The following is a 24,575-nucleotide window of genomic DNA, read 5'->3' as shown; positions in this document are numbered from 1 at the left end:
GGAAGGAAGAACAGATATGAATGAGCAAAGAAAATTTTAATTCTCAATGTGTCTATGGAGAAAATAAGGTGAAAGTTAACACTAATCAAATCTCATTCAGATGTCAGTGGGTAATTTAATAAACTATGAAAGAAAAAGTCCAGAAACTCATGAAATAATTGGTAATGGATACTGCAGGACTATGAAGAGAAAATTATGCTCCGTGAATCTGAAAAATTATGTTCCATTAATTATACTCCTTAGAAGGACTTGTTAAGTGTGCTTATAAACAGGTTCAAAAATTGGTTGAGAAAGTTTTGGCATATTTTAACTGCACCGTCTTAATGTAACTTCTTTTCTCATAGTATGTGCATCTCAGATCATAGCTCCCATTCTATCCCCACATTGTCACCCCATCATTATCCACCTTAACTTTTCTTCACAGCACTTATTAAATCTTGAAACATATTATTTTATACCTGTTTACTCATTGTTTGTGTCTCCTTCAGGGCAGGATAAGCTTTATCAAGTCAAGAGCTTTGTCTTTCTTAATCTCTGTTATAGCCCTAGTACCTCAAAGGGGACTGGCATACAACAGACACTTGATGAATATAAGATAAAAAGTTTTTTTTAAATTTTTTGTGTGTGTGTGTGTGTGCGAGAGGAGGAAGAAAAGGAAGACCAGCAGGGCAGAGCCTCTCTATTGCAGAGCCTCTAATGCAGGAAATTAAGGTCTTTCATCATTTCATTCAACAACTCACTGATGTGTACACAAAAGTCGAAGATAATGAGATGTGGCTTCAGGATACAGGATGTCTATAATTTAGTGGGGAAGAAAGGCAAAGTTCTTAACAATCGGTCTAGACAGGCCAAACAAATGCTGAAGATTGAGCTATAGAACTGAGCCGAAGTAGGGCCAGTGCCTAGAGCAGAAGTGGCCAGGGAAGACTGCGTGGGGAAGGCGAAGGACTGAGGATCAGTCTTTCTTCCTTCCATTAACTTCTGCTGCCTCTCCCTCAGTTGTTCCCTATTCACTTGCTCTTCCATGAAAACATCTTTGCTCTCTGTCATTCTCAAAGCACTGGCCTTGGTGTGCCAACTAAGTTCAATTCTCCTTTATTAAAGTACATATACTGCCCACCTTACAAATCTAACATTCACTTCACATTGACCTTCCTCAGGAAGCCCACCTTAATGAATTCCTCCTTACTTTAACTGTATTTCTACAGTTAAAAGCTGTTCACTATACCTGGTACGTATAGGCTCTGTACATTGAATTGGCTAGGGAGACAGACATACAATTAATTATAACACAAGAAGCATTAAGCTTTATAACAAAAGCACTATGGGAACAAAGGAGTAGGAATGACCTGTTTTCCAAAGAAGCAACACTGAGGCTAAGATCTGAAGGATTAACAGGATTTCACCTGCCAAGAAGGGCGGTAAGGACAGAGAAAACAATAAGGAACTCAGATATGAAAATGTATTACGAAGCATGAGTCATTCAGAGAAGCTGATCTGTAGCATATGGAGTGCTGGGAGATTGGATTAGAGATATATTTTGCAGGTTGATTGGGAAAATCTTTGGATGTCTCACCAAGGAGTTTAAACTTTATACTATGTACCCATGGGAGCTATGTTTAAGAGAGAAGTGTGGTATAATCAATTCTGGTTTTGGACAAATAACTCTGCAGGAGAAAAGCAGGGTAGGGAGAGATTAGAAGCACATTCATCACCCTAGGGATGGTAACTTTTACAACATTTTTAAATGATTGTCCAAAATGCTGTGATGTAAAAATCAAAAAGCTATTTTAAGGAGTGGAATTTTAGATGACTGTAATCTTTAGGTTGGTTTTCTTATCTCTTTTAAGACCAGTATTATTTTACTTTTGCTATTGTTTTGAGGGATTGTTTTCAACACTTTTAAGTTTGTTAAAATGTTTGCCAGTTATGTCTAACATTGAATCTTATGCTTGCTGGGCTGTACATTCCTGGAATTATTACAGTAATAAGGATGCAATAATATAGAAGAAGGAAGGAAAGAACACAATACTATTTCAAAGTTTCCTATGCACCAAATGTTTTAAAAATACTTTTATTTTTTATGAAGACCCTGTGAAGAAGGCATTATTATTTCTATCTTACAGAAATTGAAACAAAGAGTTTAAGGAAATTGTCCAATATCTCACAGCTACAAAATGACAGGGATGGGATTCTAGATCACGCTTTGGCTCCCAAACCCATTTATTTCCATGTTACCATTTTCCATTAAATAAACATGAATCAAGAGTTTACTATGAAAAAAAAAAAAAGAGTTTACTATGTTTCCTTCGTGAGTACTGGACTTTAGGAACATACCGTAAGTTGGTTTTTCTTTATTTTCAACATCCCACCTCATCATGCTCTTCAAAAAAATGAAAAATGTTTTCTACTCTTGTCAGCCATACTCTGTGTTTGAGGAAGCTAAGCTTTACAGGTTGTATCACCCACATTCCTTTACTCTCTGGTTACCAATGGGGTCCTGCCACTGGGGGCCATAGGCAACAGTCTGACAACAGGAAAATTCATTTCCCACACCTATCCCTCTCTGTTTTGTAGTGGTTTTTCCATCTCTGACCTCCTCTTGCCTCTTCTACCCTAGAGGATGTATCAGCTCCCTAGCATTGTCAGCCCTAAGGTGCTTCTCTATTCCTTCCCTTTACCCTTGCTCATAACTCAATAAAATCATCATTAAACTTCTCCATCAACCCTTTGATGTTGCTATTGCTTCCATTCTGGGGCCCTAACTGATTCCATAATTTCACAGTAGACCATAAGCTGCATGAAAACAGGGACAGTGATTGTCTTGTTTATTGATTTATTTTCAAGGGTAAGTAGTTCTTAAAAGGACTGTGGTTGTATACAGCCTGACAACCTAATAAAATTAGATCCTATTGTTTAAATTTACATGCTGAAATATCAACTATTTGCCTACCTTGCTCCCATCCCCAGGGTTTTTCCAATATATTTTATCCAGCTGTGTTTTTGCCCAGATTTGTTCTTGCAACACCTTCTTTTCAAAGAACACTTAATATTCCAACATATAGAAAAATTCTACTTCCTTGGAATAGTTGGAAGATGAAACATTATGATTAAGTAAATGTAAAGAGCATGGTTGGGGCTAGTCCAATTTCTGTCATATTATCCCAGGTTCAAGTGGGGTGTGTCCTTCAAGCTTCCTGAGCCTCTACGTTTGTATAGCTGGAATAGTATAATACTAATATGTCTATTTCTGCTTTATTGACTATGCCAAAGCCTTCGACTCTGTGGATCACAATAAACTGTGGAAAATTCTGAAAGAGATGGGAATACCAGACCATCTGACCTGCCTCTTCAGAAACCTATATGCAGGTCAGGTAGCAACAGTTAGAACTGGACATGGAACAACAGACTGGTTCCAAATAAGAAAAGGAGTATGTCAAGGCTGTATATTGAACCCTGCTTATTTAACTTCTATGCAGAGTACATCATGAGAAACGCTGGGCTGGCAGAAGCACAAGCTGGAATCAAGATTGCTGGGAGAAATATCAATAACCTCAGATATGCAGATGACACCACCCTTATGGCAGAAAGTGAAGAGGAACTAAAGAGCCTCTTGAAGAAAGTGAAAGAGGAGAGTGAAAAAACTGGCTTAAAGCTCAACATTCAGAAAATGAAGATCATGGCATCTGGTGTCATCACTTCATGGGAAATGTATGGGGAAACAGTGGAAACAGTGTCAGACTTTATTTTTTGGGGCTCCAAAATCACTGCAGATGATGATTGCAGCCATGAAATTAAAAGACGCTTACTCCTTGGAAGGAAAGTTATGACCAACCTAGATGGCATATTCAAAAGCAGAGACATTACTTTGCCAACAAAGGTCCATCTAGTCAAGGCTATGGTTTTTCCTGTGGTCATGTATGGATGTGAGAGTTGGACTATGAAGAAAGCTGAGCACCGAAGAATTGATGCTTTTGAACTGTGGTGTTGGAGAAGACTCTTGAGAGTCCCTTGGACTGCAAGGAAATCCAACCAGTCCATCCTAAAGGAGATCAGTCCTGGGTGTTCATTGGAAGGACTGATGCTAAAGCTGAAACTCCAGTACTTTGGCCACCTCATATGAATAATTGACTCATTGGAAAAGATCCCGATGCTGGGAGGGATTGAGAGCAGGAGGAGAAGGGGACGATAGAGGATGAGATGGCTGGATGGCATCACCAACTTGATGGACATGAGTTTGAGTGAACTCTGGGAGTTGGTGATGGACAGGGAGGCCTGGCGTGCTGTGATTCATGGGGTCGCAAAGAGTCCGACACAACTGAACGACTGAACTGGAACTGGAAATGAAATATGTCATCATTTCCATTGACTCTTGTGAAAATGGGAAGGTTCTTCTTCTCTTACAAGGACTTCAGGTAATTTTCCCATGAGCCTCAGGATTGCAAATAGACCAAGTTTCTTTGAGCCAATATACATCCCACACCAGCTGTGTGTTCTCAAGTATTTGTCAGTCAACTCTCCAAGACAAGAAGTCCCAGCCATATGTTCTGAGCTGTTAGGTCTTGATTGAGCAATGCAGACAGATGGGCCCACTGGAAAGATGCCGAGATGTTGGCAGAACCAGCTCCTAAACTTGGGTGCTTTCTTTGAGAAATGAGAATTTTCTGGATGGTAGTAACAGTGATGGCAGTAGGGATAGTGTTGAGGGGAACCAGTCTTGTTAAAAGTTGGCTCTCACCCATGTAAAACTGTGCAAAAGGCTGCATCTTACAACACAGTCTTGAAACTTGAACCTTCATGGAAAGGAGTTGTGAGCATTTGAGATTATAAGCATTTGTGGCAGTAGAAGGAAGCTCTGCCAAGTCTAGTTTATTCATTTTTAAAATATTTTAAAGTAGGACTTGTTTATAAAAATATATCTATAGGGAAGCTCAATATAATGTAGTCTCTTTATTTTGACTCTGTTTATTGTTGTTATTGTTGTTTAGTCACTAAGATTTGTCTGACTCTTTTGTGACTGTATGGACTGTAGCTGGCCAGGCTCCTCTGTCCATGGGGTTTCCCAGGCAAGAATACTGGAGTGGGTTGCCATTTCCTTCTCCGAGGGATCTTCCCAACCCAGGGATCTAACCTGTGTCTCCTGCATTGCAGGAAGATTCTTTACTACTGAGCCACCCTGTAAACTTATATGTATATATATATATATATATATATATATATATATATAATAGTATAATTATAATTTTACAATTGGCTAATCATCAAACAAGAAAGTGTGGAAATACTTGGTGATCAGTTAATAATAATAATAAAAGATAATATTTGTGAATCATTTTCAATATGTCTAGTAATGTTCTAAGCTATGAGTCCCTAAACTACAGTTGCAAGCCAAATCCAGCTTTGCACCTGTTTTTGTAAAGAAAATTTTATTGTAACACAGCCACAAACATTTGTTTACCTATTGCCTGTGACTGCTTTCCCAACAATAAGAGTGGGGTTGAGTAACTGTGACAGAGTCAGTGTCCTGCAAAACCAAGAATAGTTACTATCTGGCCCTTTACAGAGAAAATTTGCTGACCTCTAAGTGCCATCTAAGCACCTCGCATATTTTATCTTCTTACGCCTTTCCTCACCTTAAGAAGTACAGTAGCACCCCGCACACCCCGCCTGCCTTAGCTGTATTTTCACTTGCCATGGTTCCACATACCTAAGATCAACCATGGTCCAAAAATATTAAATAAAAAATTTCATAAATAATTTGTAAGTTTCAAATCGCATGCCTTCCTGAGTAATGCGATGAAATCTCAAGCTGTCTCACTGTCCCACCTGGGATGTGAATTATCTCTTAGTCCAGCATATCCACACTGCATTCACTACCTGCCTGTTTGTCACTTAGCAGCTGTTTTGGTTATCAGACCAACTGTCTCAGCATCACAGTGCTTATGTTCAGGTAACCCTTATTTTGCTTAATAATGGCTTCCAAATGCAAGAGTAGTCATGCTGGCAATTTGGATATTCCATGACTGTGCCATATTTATAAATTAGTCTTTATCATAGGTATGTATAGGAAAAACATGGTGTATATATAGGATTTGGTACTATCTGAAGTTTCAGGCATATCCTGGGGATCTTGGAACATAACCACATGCATGGGGCGCTGCTAATGTATGTAGTATATTTATCCTCATCTTAGAGATGAGAAAACTGAGAAATGGGGAAGTTAATTGGCCTAAAATCTCACAAGAGATTCAGTCTCTGAGAGTCTGAATCTAGCACCCATGTGGTCTTGCCCTTTTTTCAGGCTTGTTTTGACTATTATAACCCACAGAGCCTAGGAATTAGTGAAGAATTGGAAATGATTCTCTATTCTGTTCTAGTAACACCCAGACTGCCAGCTCCTGAGAGCATCAAGAGCCTTTAGCTATAACTGGCATGACCCAAATTGAATCTTCTCTGAGTCCCTCCTCCCTTCAACTCATCCTTCCTCCTCAGCTATGCCCCTGACTCCTAAATTCCTTTCTCCATCTTCCCGTACTCCTAGGTGCTCTGCCACATTACTTATTCTTCTGGTCTCACAAATCTTCCCGTTTCATTAGGTTTTTTTTCCCACTTGACTATAGCTGAGAGGGTTTGAGTTATATGTAGGTAGAGAAGAAATATGAAGAGAATTCCTTTGCAGAGTCAAACATCCATAAGGCAAAAGAACACTTACAGGATTTCCTCCCCATGATATTTGGTATTAATATTATTAAGCTAAAAGAGTTTTCATTTCTCTTCTCTAGTTTGAATTGTAGTACAAAAGGCTTCCTTCCTTTTTTCTAATTTACTGTATGTGGGGCTTCCCAGGTGGCGCTAGTGGTAAAGAATCTGCCTACCAATGCAAGAGATGCAAGAGATGCGGGTTAGATCCTTGGGTCGGGAAGATCACCTGGAGTACAAAATCCAGGTAATGGCGTTGTATGGAGTAGTAATGGAGTAGGCAACCCAGTCCAGTATTCTTGCCTGGAAAATTCCATGGGCAGAGGAGCCTGGCAGGCTAATGTCCATGAGGCCCCAGTGAGTCAGTCATGATGGAGCGAATGAGCACATACACACTGGCTAACCAAAGAAGTGGGGTGGTTTTGGAAAACAGGTAGGTGAGACTAGAGAAACTTCTTATCTTGTGATAACATGAAATAAATGTGGAACTTTAAATTTGCAGGTTGGGGAGCAGGAATTGAGCCTGACATACTCAGACTCCCCTCTCATGACTGAAGCAATTGTCCAGAATGTTGGTACCAAAGAATATAGTTTTAAAAGCAACCACTGGGAATTCTTATGATAGAACGTACATAAAGCTACTAGTTTTGGTGACGTTGTTCAAGATTTTACAGTTACTAAAATGAGGATGATGGTAATAATAATGATTATCCTTGGAAGTCCCATGTCATGAAAGTTCCCATTACAGTTCCTCAGGGATGTGTTCTCTAGGAACAGGGGTTTCTAAAGGAGGTAAAAGCAATTGTTGCAATAAACTCTTAACTGGTTACCACAGAGGCTTTTCTCTGTGGATCTCCATGGGACACTGCAGAGGGAGTGATTGTTCTAACAGGTGACATGATCAAGACAGCTCCACCAGCCCCCATCTCATTAGTACCAGGGCAGAAAAGAATGGTTCTTCTGTTGCATGAACTGCAAAGCCCTTTTAATAATGCACATCATTTTCTCAACACTCATGTGAATTAAATATTTTAATGACGCTGATGAAACTGGAACACTTGACATTGACATTAAACACACACACACACACAATTAAACAAGGATCACTAAAGGCAGGGGGGAAATGGAGAAATTACTGAAAGATCTATGTTCTAAGGAGTTTTCTACTTTACTTCTCAGCCTTTTGGCTAAAATCAAGTGTAGTATCTGTTCTAAGTAGTTTTCTGCTCCATGGAGTATCCAAAGCTTGCCCATTCAAAGTTACCTATACCCTCTTTATTCTCAAAAGCATTTTAAGTTAAAAACTTTATTAAAATCCATTTCTATAAAAATCCATATATATTATAATAGAAAGCAGTACTGGAAGAATATATGTCCTGAATGTCAAAAAGATTGGCTAGTGTAGTGGGGAGTAGGGTATCACAGTTCAGTATTCTCTGTTTGCAAATGGATAGTATTTGTATGGCGAGAAGAAAACGGTCTTTGAAAAAGCTATGCCCTGGTTGAAAAAGGAAAAGAAGGGCTATATTGTTGATTTCCATTCGTTTTGTCCTGGTTTGCTTGAAATGTGTGATTATCCTTGAAAGTCTGAGTTTCTCTTCTGCATAGGGTAGTAGGGCCAATTCTAAGGTGTTCTGAGTATTAAAAAATGGCAGGCATTAAACTATCTCCCTCTACTTCCTCCATAGTATTTTTCGTATATTTTAGGTACTTTTGTCCCTTCAGGAGGAACAATGACTTGGCCATCTTACCAAATGTGCCTTTATTGCAGAAAAGCTTATATAATACCCTACACTTTATACATAAGGATATCCCCAGTGTTGGAGGAACATGGTTCTGTGTGAAATTATTCTTCATTATTGGGTGGGAACTCATGTTGTTTGGACTATCATTTCTCATATTTGGCTAAAATTTGCTTCTTTGTTCTTTTTACCTTCTTGATCCTTGTCCTGCCATTCACTACATGGAAAAACACTGGGTGTGCCCTCTTTTTTACTCCTTGTTTTATATTAACCAGCTGTAGACTCGAATATATGGATGAAGCTCACAGAGACTGGGAGAAGGCGATGCACCCCACTCCAGTACTCTTGCCTGGAAACTCCCATGGACGGAGGAGCCTAGTGGGCTGTGGTCCATGGGGTCGCTAACAGTCGGACATGACTGAGCAACTTCACTTTCACTTTTCACTTTCATGCATTGGAGAAGGAAATGGCAACCCACTCCAGTGTTCTTGCCTGGAGAATCCCAGGGACAGAGGAGCCTGGTGGGAGGCCGTCTATGGGGTCACACAGAGTCGGACACAACTGAAGCGACAGCAACAGCAGCAGCAGTACAAAGACTATGGGTTTTAACCCTAGCAATTCTAGCTTGACTATCACCTGAGCTAAAGGACTGTCCTTCCTCTGCCACCTTTGTCTAGCATGCCGTGATTGAGAATATTATATTAGAGAATTCAGAAAATTCTAACACAAAAACAAAAGAGAAATGTCATTTTCTTCAAATCCTATCACTGTCAATGAAAAAGATTCTCAAGGCTTTATATCTTGAATTCCTTTTGATATAATGTCATCACTTACCCCCATCCATACTTTATCTTTTTTCATGCATTTATTCATTCAATAAATATTTATCAGCCACATATGCCAGGTGCAAGACAGAGTGCTAGGTGCCTTGGGGTATGAAACAATAAATCAGACATGGGAGTCTAACACCTACATTAAAAAATCAAAAAATCAAACATCCACTTACTTGGTATATAGGGAACCAGTATCTAGACAATTGATTTTTGTTCTTGCTATTTGATTTGTTGTTTGTTGACTCCACCTAGCTCCTTGATGCTATGTAGACAGCTAGTAAAGGTATAATTCCTGGAAGCATTTTCTCTAGGACAGAACTCAAAGGGGATGGATGACACACTACTTATTTAAAGACACTTAAGAAGAAGATCTCTCTTGCTCCTGAAAGGTTTCTGGCTATTGTTCAGTAAGAATTAGTGATTCTTCCTCAGAACTGGTTTTAATTTTAATTTGTCCCTGATCTAAAATGAGCTTAGAGAATACAGGGGAAATAGTTTTTATAGAAGCTTCCAAGCCCAGTAAAAAAAAAAAAATATATATATATATATATAAGCACAGTCAGATGGGAAGAGGAGAGAAGAAAGGGGGGAAAGAAGATGAATGTTATTTTTTATATTAATTTTACAAGAAGTATCCCATGTTTTATCGCTCACATACCACAATGATAGATGGTCTTTAAAATCCATTGGTGGTGGGATTGATACTGGACTGATCATGAAAGATCCTCATGGAAACAACACATCTCTTTTTAAATTTTAGGAAATAGCCTCTATAATATCTAGTGGCAAACACTTTGAGGTCAATGTACCATATATAATATGAGATTTACCTCTAATCCACTTTAAATAGAGAAGATCACCTTTGAAGCATGGGCGAGGTGCTGAAGGAGAATTCTCATCATTGCCTTCTAAGAGCCACTTACTTTGCTTTCTTTTAAAGTTATGAGCCAGTTACATTTGCTCTTCTCTTTAACAAAAGATTGCATCCCCGGTCCTGGCTATATCTACACTTTATCCATTCCCACATAGACAATGCCAATCCCCCCAATTAAAGTCCTGGAATGGAATGGAAGAGTCAATAAAGAAAACATTGTATCTACTGCAAGAAAATCCACAATATTCATGAAATTTAGGTGAATTTATTCTTATGTATATAGAATAGTCATTCTTTTTAGATGTCTGATGGCATTAGCACACACATGGTGCTAAGATTAGGACTGGGCATTAGAGGAAAGAGGAGGGATGAAGTACAGTAGAGAGTTTTCCTTGTTTGGCCTCCAACCTCCTTTTCCTTAAGGACGTATGCCAGGTTCCAAGGGAAGAAGAGACTAAGAAGCAAAAATAAGTGTTTTCATAAGACACTACAGACCCCAAGGTGGGACTTCTTTGTACTGTATGCCTGTGGTCACCAGAAACTGATTTGAGAGAAACCTCTTCAGCACTTCTTGAATTTGTGGGTAGGTGATATACACAGGAGTAGAAAACTGAGCCTCTGAATTCACCCAGACTTGGGTCTGAATTAAAGCTCCTGGTTGTCACTTAATGGCTGTGTCATGAGTATATGTTACTCCTCCTCCATCTTTTCCTCATAAGAAGTGGGCTCATAGTCACAGGTCATAGATGGTTGTGAGGATTATATCTGTGGGGTAGAATGTTTTTCTTTCTTTTATTCTTATCTTCATATATGTGATGACAAAAATGATTTCACCTCAAGTGTTAGCTCTTTTTTTTTTTTAACAACTAGTTCTTCTGAAACTTTTAGCTTAGAACCAAAATGCAAACTGATGTGAAGGAAATTGGGTGATTTATAGTACACTGAGTCCCAGCATTATGAATGAATTTTATTCCAAAGGTTCATTTCTATGTAAGTCATCTACCACATTACAGGCACTGAACAGATGCTAATTGCTGGGTGCCTTCCAGTTCTAAATGGCATCTGGCATTTTAGCAGCTCCTCACACAGCTTTGTCCATTCTCCTGCTGCCCATGAAGACAGTGAGTAAAGCAAAGGCTTCAGATCAGATCAGATCAGTCACTCAGTCGTGTCTGACTCTTTGCGACCCCATGAATTGCAGCACGCCAGGCCTCCCTGTCCATCACCAACTCCCGGAGTTCACCCAGACTCATGTCCATCGAGTCAGTGATGCCATCCAGCCATCTCATCCTCTGTCATCCCCTTCTCCTCCTGCCCCACCTCTACTGAAATTAAAACTTGGTTTTTATAAGGATTCTTAATAATTTTGCACCTAGTGGAATATATTGCAAAAAAACTGGAAAAAAAAATGACCAACCCTTATACCTATTCTTTAGCAAATAGTTGTATTCATGTTCAAAGTATTGTTTCAAAGAAACTGGAAGAAAATTCTTCCATATCAGACTGTCCTCCTCATGAAGACACTTGGATCTCCATCAAATTAAAACCAGACAATTAATTCACAGGTACTGATTTTTTCCTTCAAATAATCATTTCTTCTCCTCCATCTATGTCTTCTATCAGTGAAGAATACAATAAGGCAGAAAATGTCAGTATTTGAGGGAGAGAACTTGTGAGCTATGATCCTCAATGGTAAGCAGTGAAAGCAAATACAAAAAAAAGATATATGTAGAAGCATTGCATTTTTGGAGATTAGACAGAATGTGTCATATATGCTATAGAGATAGAAAGGTTTCCAGCTCAATAAAATAGATTCCTTTTACCTGGGTATTTTATAGAAACTAGGGAAGGGGTTGTGAGCCTTGTCCTTCACTCCATTGAAGACTGCAAATGGGAGTCCAGCCTTAGACAAATAAGTAGCAGAGTTAAGAGAAATTCTCACATTATTGGCAAACACCAAGTCTGGAGACACCTTACTTCATCGAAAGCTGATTCAAGTGAATTAAGAAAATATTGTGCATATACAAACTACAGAAAAAGAAAAGAAACTATAAGAAGTACAAACATATGCTTTTTAAAATGACATATTGTAATTGAAAAGAAAATCTGAAAACTAAATAGTCAATAAAATACACTGAGAAAGAGAAAAAAGGAAAAAGTCACACAGGAAAAGTAGGCTGAAATAAAAGAATAGCAAAATGGGATGAAAATGAAGTTAGGTAAGCTATAAAAAAAGCAAAAATACCAAAATTATAGTAGCAGAATTACAGACCATATTGAAGGCAGATGGTGGCAGAAAAGATGAGAATGTGGAAAATCAAATTAAAATGGTGGAGGAAAACCTGAGAAAACAAAGACATGAAAATAGAGAGGGCAAGATGGCCACACAAGACTAGGAAAGAGAGAATCACCTGGATAATTGCTATACCTGAAAAGGAAATTGAAAAACACAACTAAATCAATGATGGCATATATAAAAGAAGAGACCGTCTCTGAGCCAATGACCTGAGGATGCAAATGGAAAGAGTTCAGTGTATGCTAAGCAAAATCAGAGAGTCATATGTGTAGACACATCCTGGCAGAAACATGAATTTCAAGTTTAAAGAAAAACATTCTACAAACATCTAGACAGACAGAAAAGTTTCTTCCCATAAGAACAGAGAGAGAACAGCTTCTTTTTAACAACACAATATTTCTCTTGTAATGGGACACTGATCTATAAAATATAAGCCATATGCTACCAAGAAAATTTGATCATGATTAAAAGTCCAGGTTCTAGAGAGTTAGTGAAATTAAATGCTGTACAAAAGGGGATTCATGAGTCAAATGCTTATTTCACCCTAAAGCGATATATATTCCTAAAGGAAATATGTATGTATTCCTGTTTTGATATTATGACACATGCAAATAATTTTAGAATACACCCTAGGGCCCCTCGTGCTGCTAAGCTGTACCATACTTAACTTTAATTAAAATCTCATTTTTCTTCCTCCCTCATCTGTGTTTCAAAAATGACTTTGTTATATCTTTTTATTGAGCCCAAATAATCTTGACCATCTTGCATAAACAGAAAGCAAAGGTCTCTCTTAAGAGTTCCCTAGGGACTCTTTCACTGAGTTTCAGTAAATGGTCTCAATAAATTTGGAGACCATGAATGTCTCCAAAATGTTTATTGTCTTACCTTATGTTCATGACCCTTAAAGAGAGTGTGTTGAATCCTGTCTACTTACTCTTCACAGTTCCTACTTTCCCCCAAATCAGGTGACTTTTTTTGGCTCATCACCAAACTATACTGGCTCAGTTTATGGTTGGCTTTCTCCATCTCCTAGTTTATTGGTGGGCAACACTTCAACTAAACTCCATTAACAGCCTCAATGAATAGCTTGCACTATACCAGGGTTAATGAGAGAGTCACTGTCTCTTTAGAGTCCTGGTTTTCAGTGTGGTTTCATCCAACTAGACTGTTTTCTTTGGGAGAGAATATGGTGTTCAGATTCCTTGCCCCGTATGACGTTGTGAGCTGAAGATGGCCTTCCCTTGGATTAATGCACTGCAGTAGGAGGAAAAAAATAATTAGCTGCACAGCATATGTCCTTAATGGTTTGACAAAGGGCCACAAGGGGCATCGTGAAGAAGATGAGTGTGGAAAGGATTCCTTTTTATTAAGCTTAGCAGGGGAAGAGGTTTAAGATACTCATTTCCATAGATAAACAAACAAGCCGAAGGAAAGGAACATCTGCTGGGAAGGGCTCCTCCAACATGTAGCAGATGTGTTTCAATAACAAAGCATATCCTGGAAGCATTTTAGGATTTAATTATTTAGCTATTTTATTGAACTGTGGAGCAAGAGGGTGGGCATGGATTGAGGAAGCATATTGTAAATTTACAGAGCCTGGAAATTCAATTCCAAATGTAGTTTAAGCCTCCACATGCTGAAGTTTCTTTCAGAACATATGCTAACTGCTTTTTGATACACAGACTCCAACTGCAGTCACCCATTCTACATGCATGGTGGCAATCACTCTGAATTCTCCTCTCTTCTTCATCACCCCCCATACTCTCATCTCTCCCCTGCATTTTTGCAACAACTTCCCATCTCCTTTCACTGCCTTCGGTTTTACCCTGTTCAAAACTATTGCCCACTCTTTCTAAAATGCAAATCTGATTATTGGATCTGTAAAACAAAAAGGGAGCGATGTGACATGCGAGCTTAGCAAGGATTAATCCAAAGCAAAAGAAAATTGATCAGGAGCAGGAGGAAGGAGGAGAATAAAATAACAGCAGTGGAAACTGTCTGCAAAGTACCAAAAGGTTCAGACAGAACAGTTCTGAATCCTGTACAATATGCACAGCCAGACTCCAGCTCTCCTGGGCAACACCTTCTCCTGGGAATGATACAGGTCTTATAGGGGAAGGTCAGTAAAGAAGATGCCAGTCTGCATACAGTTTTTTGAAAGGCTAGACAAGGGAAGGAAAAGCAGTCTTATCACAACTGCCCAACAGAGGTGAGAGCAACCTCATCCACCTGAATTCCCTCCTGCGGTCTTCCTTGCCCATAGTATAGAAGTCCAAGAATTTCAGTGTGATATACCAGAACCCTGTTTTCTCTCTAGACTCTTCTTCCAAACTCTTACTGTGTACTTTGCACTCTGGCAAGTATTTGCATTTCTCCAAATATCTATCCTCTCTATGATTTTACCTGTCTTCTCTCTTCTTAAGATTCCACATAATTTCTTGACTAGATAGTAAATTCCTACCAATCCTCTAAAAGTTCATGTGGATCTGTTTTCCTCTATGAAGCCTTTCCTGCTCACCTTCACACTAACTCTTTGTCAGGGATTGCCCTCACAATCAACTTTCATGAAGGCTGGCACTCCAGTCTATGTTTAGCAGTTGTCAGTTCATATGGAGTTCTCCAGGCAAGAATACTTGGAGTGGCTTGCCATGCCCTACTCCAGGGAATCTTCCTGACCCAGGGATTGAACCCAGCTCTCCTGCACTGCAGGCAGATTCTTTCCCATCTAAGCCACCAAAGAAGCCCACAAAAATGGAATATAAAGTTTTGAGGTATAATGTGCTAGTTTGTGTGCATTGAATGAATGAGTGGCCTGGTCAGGATTGCAAAGTCCAGTGTAAACTGAATTACATGTATGCGGTAGGATGGGGAGGTGAGGCAATGCAGAGACCTACCTTCCCCTCTAACTTAGAGAACAAGTGTGACCCAGAAACAATGTTGGCTGGGGACAAGGACAGTGGCACAAAGCAACTACTGCTTTTATTTTATTTTTGCAGTCAATACTTTAGTTATTATGCTTTTAATCATAAGTATCAGAAAATCCATCTTATCTAAATTAAGCAAAAATATCCAGAGTTACTCTAGTTTTAAAGAGCCCTTAATCATGGACTCATGGTAAAAGATTAGAATTCAGTTTCTCTCATCTCTTGTTTGTGTTTTCTTTCATGTTGGCTTTATGCCTAACCTCCCTGCAGAAGCCCAAGGCAATTCCAGGTACACAGAAACCTACTATTGGCCAGTCCAGGAGAGGAGACAGCCCTCTTCTCATCTGGAAGTGCCACATTAGGTTTATTGCTCTGACAACACCAGGATCCCCCTACCCATAGGTAAAGCAAGACACCATTGCCATATACATATATTACCAGGACTGATGCTTTTGAACTGTGGTGTTGGAGAAGACTCTTGAGAGTCCCTTGGACTGCAAGGAGACCCAACCAGTCCATTCTAAAGGAGATCAGCCCTGGGATTTCTTCAGAAGGAATGATGCTAAAGCTGAAACTCCAGTACTTTGGCCGCCTCATGTGAAGAGTTGACTCATTGGAAAAGACTCTGATACTGAGAGGGATTGGGGACAGGGGGAGAAGGGGATGACAGAGGATGAGATGGCTGGATGGCATCACCGACGCGATGGATGTAAGTTTGAGTGAACTCCGGGAGTTGATGATGGACAGGGAGGCCTGGCGTGCTGCGATTCATGGGGTCTCGAAGAGTCGGACATGATTGAGCGACTGAACTGACTAAGATTTTTATTTTACATAAGTTCACAGAAAGAACTCTGGACTGCTTTAATAAAACATGTCATTAGTTTTATCTTTTCTTCTAAGAAATCTCTTCACTTCTCACGTCTTCTGTCTCCTCATCTTTAGAACCTAGAAATCTTCAGCATCCCTTCCTACTCTACAGTTCTCTGGAATGACATTATGATTCTAGGGCAAAGGCAAGTCTAATCCCAAGTGAACTGAGAGACAGGTAACTCTTGAGATAGACTGAATCACACTCTTATGTTTTTGGCTCATTGTGGTTTTATATTTTATATTTTCAGAGCCCTAAGAACAAAATTAAAATAACAGCAACTGTGTATCAGAGCTTATCATGTGCCAGCCTCAGTACTGAGCTCTTCGTATGTTATTTCATTTGTCCTCACTCAACTCAATGAGAAAAGCATCATTACCCCCATTTTATAGACAAGGAAGCTTTCACTTATCAGTCACTCAGCTAACAATGAATGCTTACTACATGCCGGATCTTATTCTAGGTACTGAGAAAATAGGGATGAACAAGTCAGTTTAGGTCAGCCCTCACAGAATTTATATTCTCTGAAACTGAAGTTATTAGGAGTTTGCCCAGCTCTGGTTTATTCACCACTCAAGTCCAGCTTCTAGAGTGATGTAGAAGTCTGTGGAATGCTGCTAGCTCTTCATGCTCTACTTCTGTGAGTGTGCAGAACAGTATATGTACGGGGCTTGTGGTCAGTGCTGGCCAGAAGCCAGGAAGACCTGGACATGGGGTAAGGAAAATCGAGGACACATTGGAACCTGCCAGCACCTTCCATTTGTCCTGCAGCCCCTCTAACCAATGAAGACCTAAGGACAGTAAGTACTGCTTCACTCGCATCTATCAAATCTCATGCAAAATGTTCTGATGGCTCCATAAAGGAAGGGAATCCTGAGAGATCCAGCTCCAGCCTATCCAAACTGACAGCACAAAAGCACCACAGAGGGCATGGGGAGGTTTGGAAGGTGGTGAGTTAAGAGAGACAGACAATGAGTGGTTTTTAAAAGTTAAAATTAAAATGTCAGATGCCAACATGACGATTACATGGGGGATGCTGTGCTACAGAGTCACTGGTGGCTACTTTACCTGGGGGTCAGGAAACTTTTCAGAGTTGGTAAGTGGAAAAGCAGAGATGCCAACCCAAGCAATGTGGCTTTGGAACCAATTAATTTATCTTCTAGACAAATTCTATACAGACTTGAATGATAATAATAATTTCCTGGGGCTAGAGGTGGAGGAGGGTAGAAGATATGTCTTAAATTTTCAGAATCCTCTCCAGAACAACAAGATCAAAGTCTCAAGGTCCTGGAACTTGTGGCTTTAACAAGTACCTGGAGTGGCATTTAGCAGACCAGTTTAGAGAACACCGCAACAGTGAGTCCCAAGAGAGTAATAAATTCCTGAAATTGGACTGCTCACATCATCCTGAAAAGAAGACTGAGTTATCCCTGGCTGAGTTTGAACCACCAACCTTTCAGTTAGAAACCAAATGTGCTCATCAGGTGTACCACAGAGACAGCTGTGCAGCTCAGCTACATGTTCAGCCCTAACAGATGGTCTCCTCTGTGTCCCATTCTGTCTGGAATAACACACAAGGACTCAGTAATATATACACACACACCATCAACTTTTCTGATTCATCATAAAAACTGTGCTTGTGTGTGTATATGTGTTCAAAAAGAAGAACCTGCAAAGCTTTTCAACTCCTCAAAGATACTTTAAAAAGCACTGTGGTTAGACATCTCAGCAACTCCTTCATACACTGGGGAGAGACATGTGAAAGAAAACGTGCTTCATTTATATAGAAAGGCTCCCAGGCTTTAGAAACACAGCCTGAAAGGCGAAACTTCACCAACAGCAATAGCTATTTGTCAACGTTAATGGAAACGTTCACTTCCCCCAGTGCTGAGAACTTCCAGGGGGATTAATTGTTTAATATTCACAAAGGACTTTGAAGATAAAAAGACCCACATAAAGGCTGAAAATGAACACTCACTTTGTTTGCTTTTCTCATCCTGTAGTTGAATCTGCAAAGCCACCGTGTCTTTGAAGACGCTCCAAGATTATAATCATGAAGATCACCCTTGGAGTTGAGAGAGTGAGTTCAGTTCAGTTCAGTTTAGTCGCTCAGTCGTGTCCGACTCTTTGCGACCCCATGAATTGCAGCACGCCAGGCCTCCCTGTCCATCACCAACTCCCAGAGTTCACTCAGACTCATGTCCATCGAGTCAGTGATGCCATCCAGCCATCTCACCTTCTGTCGTCCCCTTCTCCTCCTGCCCCAATCCCTCCCAGCATCAGAGTCTTTTCCAATGAGTCAACTCTTCACATGAGGTGGCCAAAGTACTGGAGTTTCAGCTTTAGCATCATTCCTTCCAAAGAAATCCCAGGGCTGATCTCCTTCAGAATGGACTGGTTGGATCTCCTTGCAGTCCAAGGGACTCTCAAGAGTCTTCCCCAACACCACGGTTCAAAAGCATTAGTTCTTCGGCACTCAGCTTTCTTCACAGTCCAACTCTCACGGGAGGACTAATTTAGCCCAAGCTATAATTCCAGTAACTGTAAGAGCAAGGACTTCGGTATCAAACACAGTCCTGACGCTTTACCACCTGCCAGCACTAATCTTGGGTAAATTACTTATGCTCTCTGAGATTCTATTCCCTCAGCTGAATATTAACTAATTATACATACCTGGCTATTGTCAAGTTTTGGATCTTCCCTGGTGGCTCAGACAGTAAAGCATCTGCCTACAATGCGGGAGACCTGCGTTCAATCCCTGGGTCAGGAAGATCTCCTGGAGAAGAAAATGGCAACCCACTCCAGTATTCTTTCCTGGAAAATCCCATGGATGGAGGAACCTGGTTAGGCTACAGTCCATGGGATCGCAAAGAGTCGGACACGACTGAGCGACTTCACTCACTCACATACCTGGCTATTGTCAAGTTAGAGATATTTTAAAGGACTGGCACATTGCTGGTACTTGTACAGTTAGAACTGTTGCTGCCATTTCTAATATTTGAAGAATATTAATAAATGAGATTCCTAAGGCTTAATGCTACAAAAGCAAACATTGATCCTAATTAAATAAAAATTACAAAAGAGTAGGAATAAGCCAGGCTGACAGACAAGAAATCTTGTGAATCATTTGTAAGTGTGTGTGTGTGTGTGTGTGTCTAAGAGAGGACTATGCTATTATTTACTCAAGATTATATAGCTTTAAATGGTCCTTTCTTTCATAATGTTTTCTTTTTCTTCTAATATCCCAACTACTTTCTTTAATAAGTCTCTGCTGTCGACTCCCATTCACACACTCACTCCCATCTTTAATGTTTATTTCAGTGTTTGTCAAAGTTGAGAACCTAAGAACTTCTGTGAAGCATCTGAGCAACTCAGCCTTGAAGAGATTGAGTATAGTAACTCTGAGCTATAAAATGCTGCAGGAAGAGACACTTAGGCCCAAATCCATCCCCATTTCATTTAGATGTTGGGGATTATCTTGCCACTTTTTCCAAGTCAGGAGCACTCCAGGAAATGAGGTGGGAGTTGGCAAGAAAGGATAGGAGAAATATACTGTCTTCTCTGCTTTCAGTTCTACCTGATTTAACCCATGGCAGGGATTCACTAAGCACCACTGTCCAGCTTCTATTTGCTGTCCCTTCAACTTTGAGGCTCCTTCTTTAATAATCTCAGTGAAGTAATGACCCTGGCCTGGGATTCCTCTCCCAAGGCTGATCACAACAACTCTGAACACAATAGCTATTATCACATGAATATAAAACTATACTACTATGGAGAGAAAAAAGAAAATCAAGGATCCCCAATAGGTCCACTTTCTAAAATTTGGAAAACATTGTTCTGCAGTGTACTGGTTTACAGAATAAGGTGCCCTGCTTCTCTGATATGTACAAATTAAATAACTTCAAATCCTAAAAGTTATAGTGTCAGTATGTGATGCCTGAAAGCTTGAAGCAGTCAGTGCTGTGGTTCTTCATAAATCAGAAAAGAGTTAAGGAAAAGAAGAGAACCAAGTGTTTCTCTCTGATTTCCATCATAGATTGATTGCCATGATATAGAAAGGAGTGATATTAGACGGAGGCTTACTAAGGTAGCATACAATATCTTTAGGAAAATATCCTTTAAGTCAGGTTTAGAAAAATTTATAAAACCACATAATTGACTTGGTTGGGAACAATATTAATATTATTATTAAATATCATTAAGGAACAATATAATATTAAATATCATTTAGGAACAATATTAATAATAAATAGTTGGCAAAAGAACTACCTAAAAGAGTTGGTGACCCAGAAGAAAAGAATGTAAATCAGAATGCAGAAGACCTGCGTTTGAGTACTACCATTAACATTAATTAGTTCTGTGATATCGGGAAATTCTATTAAACTTTGCTGGCTTTGTTTTTTGCTTGTTTGCCTGCATTTTTAGTCACTTGAGAATTGAGACAGTGAAAGAATTTTAACTTGACCACTTACTAAATTTTGACAAGAATTTCTCTGCACACGAATATCTCCCTTTAAGAACAAGACCCATTGTCACTATTTCTCTTCTCAGTGTCCTTAGCTGGGGATTTCAAGGTACCCTGGATCATCAGCACACATTGGTAAGAGTGGATGTCAGGCAGAGTACCAGGGATGTAGATTTGGCTCAAAAGTCCAGAACACTGCAATAAACTCTGTCTCAGTTTGGTAAGAATTGATACCCATTAATATCCAAACAAGGGGTACATAAGTACATAACTTTCCTGAGAAGCCTGGATAAAGCTTACCTGTCTCCTGAGAATCCTGTATGCAGATCAAGAAGCAACAGTTAGAACTGGACATGAAAAAACAGACTGTTTCAAAATTGGGAAAGGAGTACGTCAAGGCTGTATACTATTACCCTCCTTATTTAACCTCTATGCAGAGTACATCATGCAAAATGCTGGGCTGGATGAATCACACAAGCTGGGAATCAAGATTTCTGGGAGAAATATCAACAACCTTGGATATGCAGATGATACCACTCTAATGGCAGAAAGTGAAGAGGACCTAAAGAGCCTCCTGGTGAGTGTGATAGAGGGGAATGAAAAGGCTGGCTTAAAACTCAACATTCAGAACTAAGATCATAAAAACAACAACAGCAAAAACTAAGATCATGATATCTGGTCCCATTATTTCATGGCAAATAGAAGGTGAAAAAGTGGAAGACTTTATTTACTTGGGCTCCAGAATCACTATGGACAGTGACTGCACTGATGATATTAAAAGATGCTTGCTCCTTGGAAGGAAAGCTACAACCAACTTAGACAGCATATTAAAAAGTACTTTGCTGACAAAGGCCCATGTAGTCAAAGCTATGATTTTTCCAGTAGTCATGTACAGATGTGAGAGTTGGACCCTAAAGAAGGCTGAGCACTGAAGAATTGATGCTTTTGAACTGTGCTGCTGGAGAAGACTCTTGAGAGTCCCTTGGACTGCAAGGAGATCAGTCAATCCTAAAGGAAATCAATCCTGAATATTCATTGGAAGGACTGATGCTGAAACTGTAGCTCCAATACTTTGGCCACCTCATGTGAACAACCAACTCATTGGAAAAGTTCCTGATGCTGGGAAAGATTGAGGGCAGGAGGAGAAGTGGGTGACAGAGGATGGTAGTTGTATAGCATCACCAACTCAATGAGTTGGGTATGAGTTTGAGCAAACTTAAGGAGATAGTGAAGAACAGGGAAGTCTGGTTCACTGAGGCATGGGGTCACAATGAGCCAAACACAACTTAACTACTGAATAACAAAAGCAAAGTACATAAGTATCTAGGAATACTTAATCCAGAAGTAATTAATGCATTACATAGAGAGTGCTGAGGTAACAGTAAAACAACTGAGCATCCAGTAATAACTCAATATGAATACTAATCACAGGCAACATGTATAAAGTGTGAGTCATCTGGCTAGAAAAAGTAGAAATCAGTCTCAGTGGCTTCAGAGGAGGGTTGTACTAGGAATGTAGAGGTGAAAAGAGGAAGACTAAGACAGAAATCCAGAAAAACAGGGCAAAATGGTGGCAGAGAGGGGAAAATGGTTAAGAAAGTTGACATCTCGCAGGAATTTAGTCAACACTTTGACACAGTGTTGACTAAGTCTTGAACCTTCTCTCTGATGAACCAATGTCTAAGCTGAAAATACCATGATAAATGAACCACCAGATTTTTGCTTCCAACCAAGATGGAGTGACATCCATCAGATTTACCCCTCTACCTAAAACAAATACAAAATTAGGCTAAAATAGGTAAAACAATGATTTCAAAACAGTGGAGATGGGAAATGAAGGGCTGAATCTCTAGAGTTTGGGAGACAAATGATCCAGTGAACACTACAATTGCCCTAGTAAGAGAATTTTCAGGCTGTGGTTACAAGGAGTAACCCTTGAGTTGAAGAAATGGAGTCTGGGAAGACCAAGGTGATTATATTGTCAAGTATTGGAAAAGAGAAAGCTGCAAAGAGAAAGCTTCACACACTTGAAGAGAATCTCCATTGAATATCCAGTGGAATACTGACCAGTGAATGCCTGTGGGGCTAAATACCGGAGGCCAGAGAAAGCTCCATCTAAAAGGATTAGAGAGAATAGCACTCCTGCAGTTATGAATATCCTGCGTATAAAGAAGAACCAATAAGCCAGCCAAAGAAGAGGAGAGATGTATTGAGATTGACCACTTAGAAGTAGAGCTTAGGGTACAGTGTGGAGAACTGATTAAAAGGAAAGAAATCCAAATCAAAATAAATGTACAAAAATGACAGGGATCATTAACTTTTTTAAAATATAGAAATATAGACACTTACTATGCTCTAGACACTGTGTTAGGTTAACTCCATGCATAATCTTATTTAATCCAATCACTAACTGAGGTCAGAGAAGACACATAAATTGCCCAGGTCACATAGCTAATAAGTAGATGAAATGGGATTCAAGTCCAAGTATGTGGTTCCAAAATCTGGTCGCTAAGCCGTACTGCTTCCTTTCCTGGAATTGGCTAATTCAGCCTTAAGACTACAAATCAAAGTCCTACATCTGTCCTGGAAGCAGAATATTGAGAGCACCATCCTTTACTTGACACCTGACGGTACATAAAAACATTAATATGACAATAATAACAACTGGTGTTTGTTTATTATTTAGTTTGCATCAAGTCTATGTGCTATACCTACATCCATTCATTTAGTGCTCCTAACAAGCAAGAAAGAAGTCTATTTATTTTTGCTTCTGAAGAGTCTGGCCGCCAGAGCAAGTATATTACCCACCCAGGCGTTTCACAGTTCACTGCCCTTGCATCAGCCAGACCCCCGGACTTCACCGCAGAAAAGACATCAGCACCATGCCAAAGATTAATGTGTAAGAAAAGGCAGCATTAAAGAAGAAGAATATCACAGCTAATAAACTAGCTTCTCTTAAACTATTTTAAGATCTTTATTTATGTAAAAATGCTGAGACCAGAGTGGTTGCTTAATATTATGGGACAGTTGGAGCCTTAACCAGGATAATGTGAACTTTGATTATTTTTTTTCTAATAACCACAGAATTTAAATATCATGCACCAGGATTGTTTTGCTGTTTTCTTAGTAAGCCCAATGTTTAGCAAAATATACAAAACTTATTCAGTGCTTCTCCCCAGGAATAAGCCTCTGGGTGTTCTTTGAATTCATGACTTCCTAGCATATCATTTTTTGTCCAAAGCCATACACTCGCCTCTCTTTTTTGCTGCTTAGAGTCAAAAACAGTAATGAGTAGGGCAAGTCAACTGTTATGAAACTACTATTTTCCAGTTAAAAGAAGCAACTGTGAACACTAAATTTTTCCATTAACTCAAAAAATAAGAGTTTCCAGGCAGTGCACCCAATGAGGGGCTGTTTTGACTGAAGAAATGATAGTTGCCTATTACAACTTTCATCTGATACTCTGTGTGTGTGTGTGTGTGTGTGTGTGTGTGTGTGTGTAAGTACACACACGCATGGTGAATAACACAGAAGCAGGAATGTAGAAGGACATATATGGACCATTACAGCATATTCTTATCATAAGATCATAAAACATGGTACTTACTTTTTTCAATCACCCAGGATATTATGTGAGCATGACTTCCATGTTCAAACTGAAGTCTGTGGAGCATAATGAAGATAGATAGGGCTCTGAGGTCAGACAGTTCTGTAGTAAAGTGGGGAGAAGAGGAATGGTTGACGTACAGAAGTCTCAAGTAAAAACTTCAAGTAGATGAGTAGATGCTTAGGATGATAGGTTTGGCAGAAAATAGTGGATATTGGTTAAAAAGATTCAGAGTTCAAGGACTAGATTTTCCTCTTAGGAATGATG

At 39.5% G+C, this 24,575-nt stretch overlaps 1 pseudogene; it reads left to right on the top strand.

The window, feature by feature from the left end:
* Positions 1–7,866: 7,866 nt before the first annotated feature.
* LOC147359616 (U2 spliceosomal RNA) lies at positions 7,867–7,974 on the top strand (annotated as a pseudogene).
* Positions 7,975–24,575: the final 16,601 nt, after the last annotated feature.

The sequence above is a fragment of the Bos grunniens genome, chromosome 14, assembly GCF_055505025.1.
Source record: "Bos grunniens cultivar Pamir isolate PY7600 chromosome 14, Bosgru_T2T1.0, whole genome shotgun sequence".
In the NCBI taxonomy this organism is placed as follows: domain Eukaryota; kingdom Metazoa; phylum Chordata; class Mammalia; order Artiodactyla; family Bovidae; genus Bos; species Bos grunniens.
This window is presented reverse-complemented; position numbering and strand designations above follow the sequence as displayed.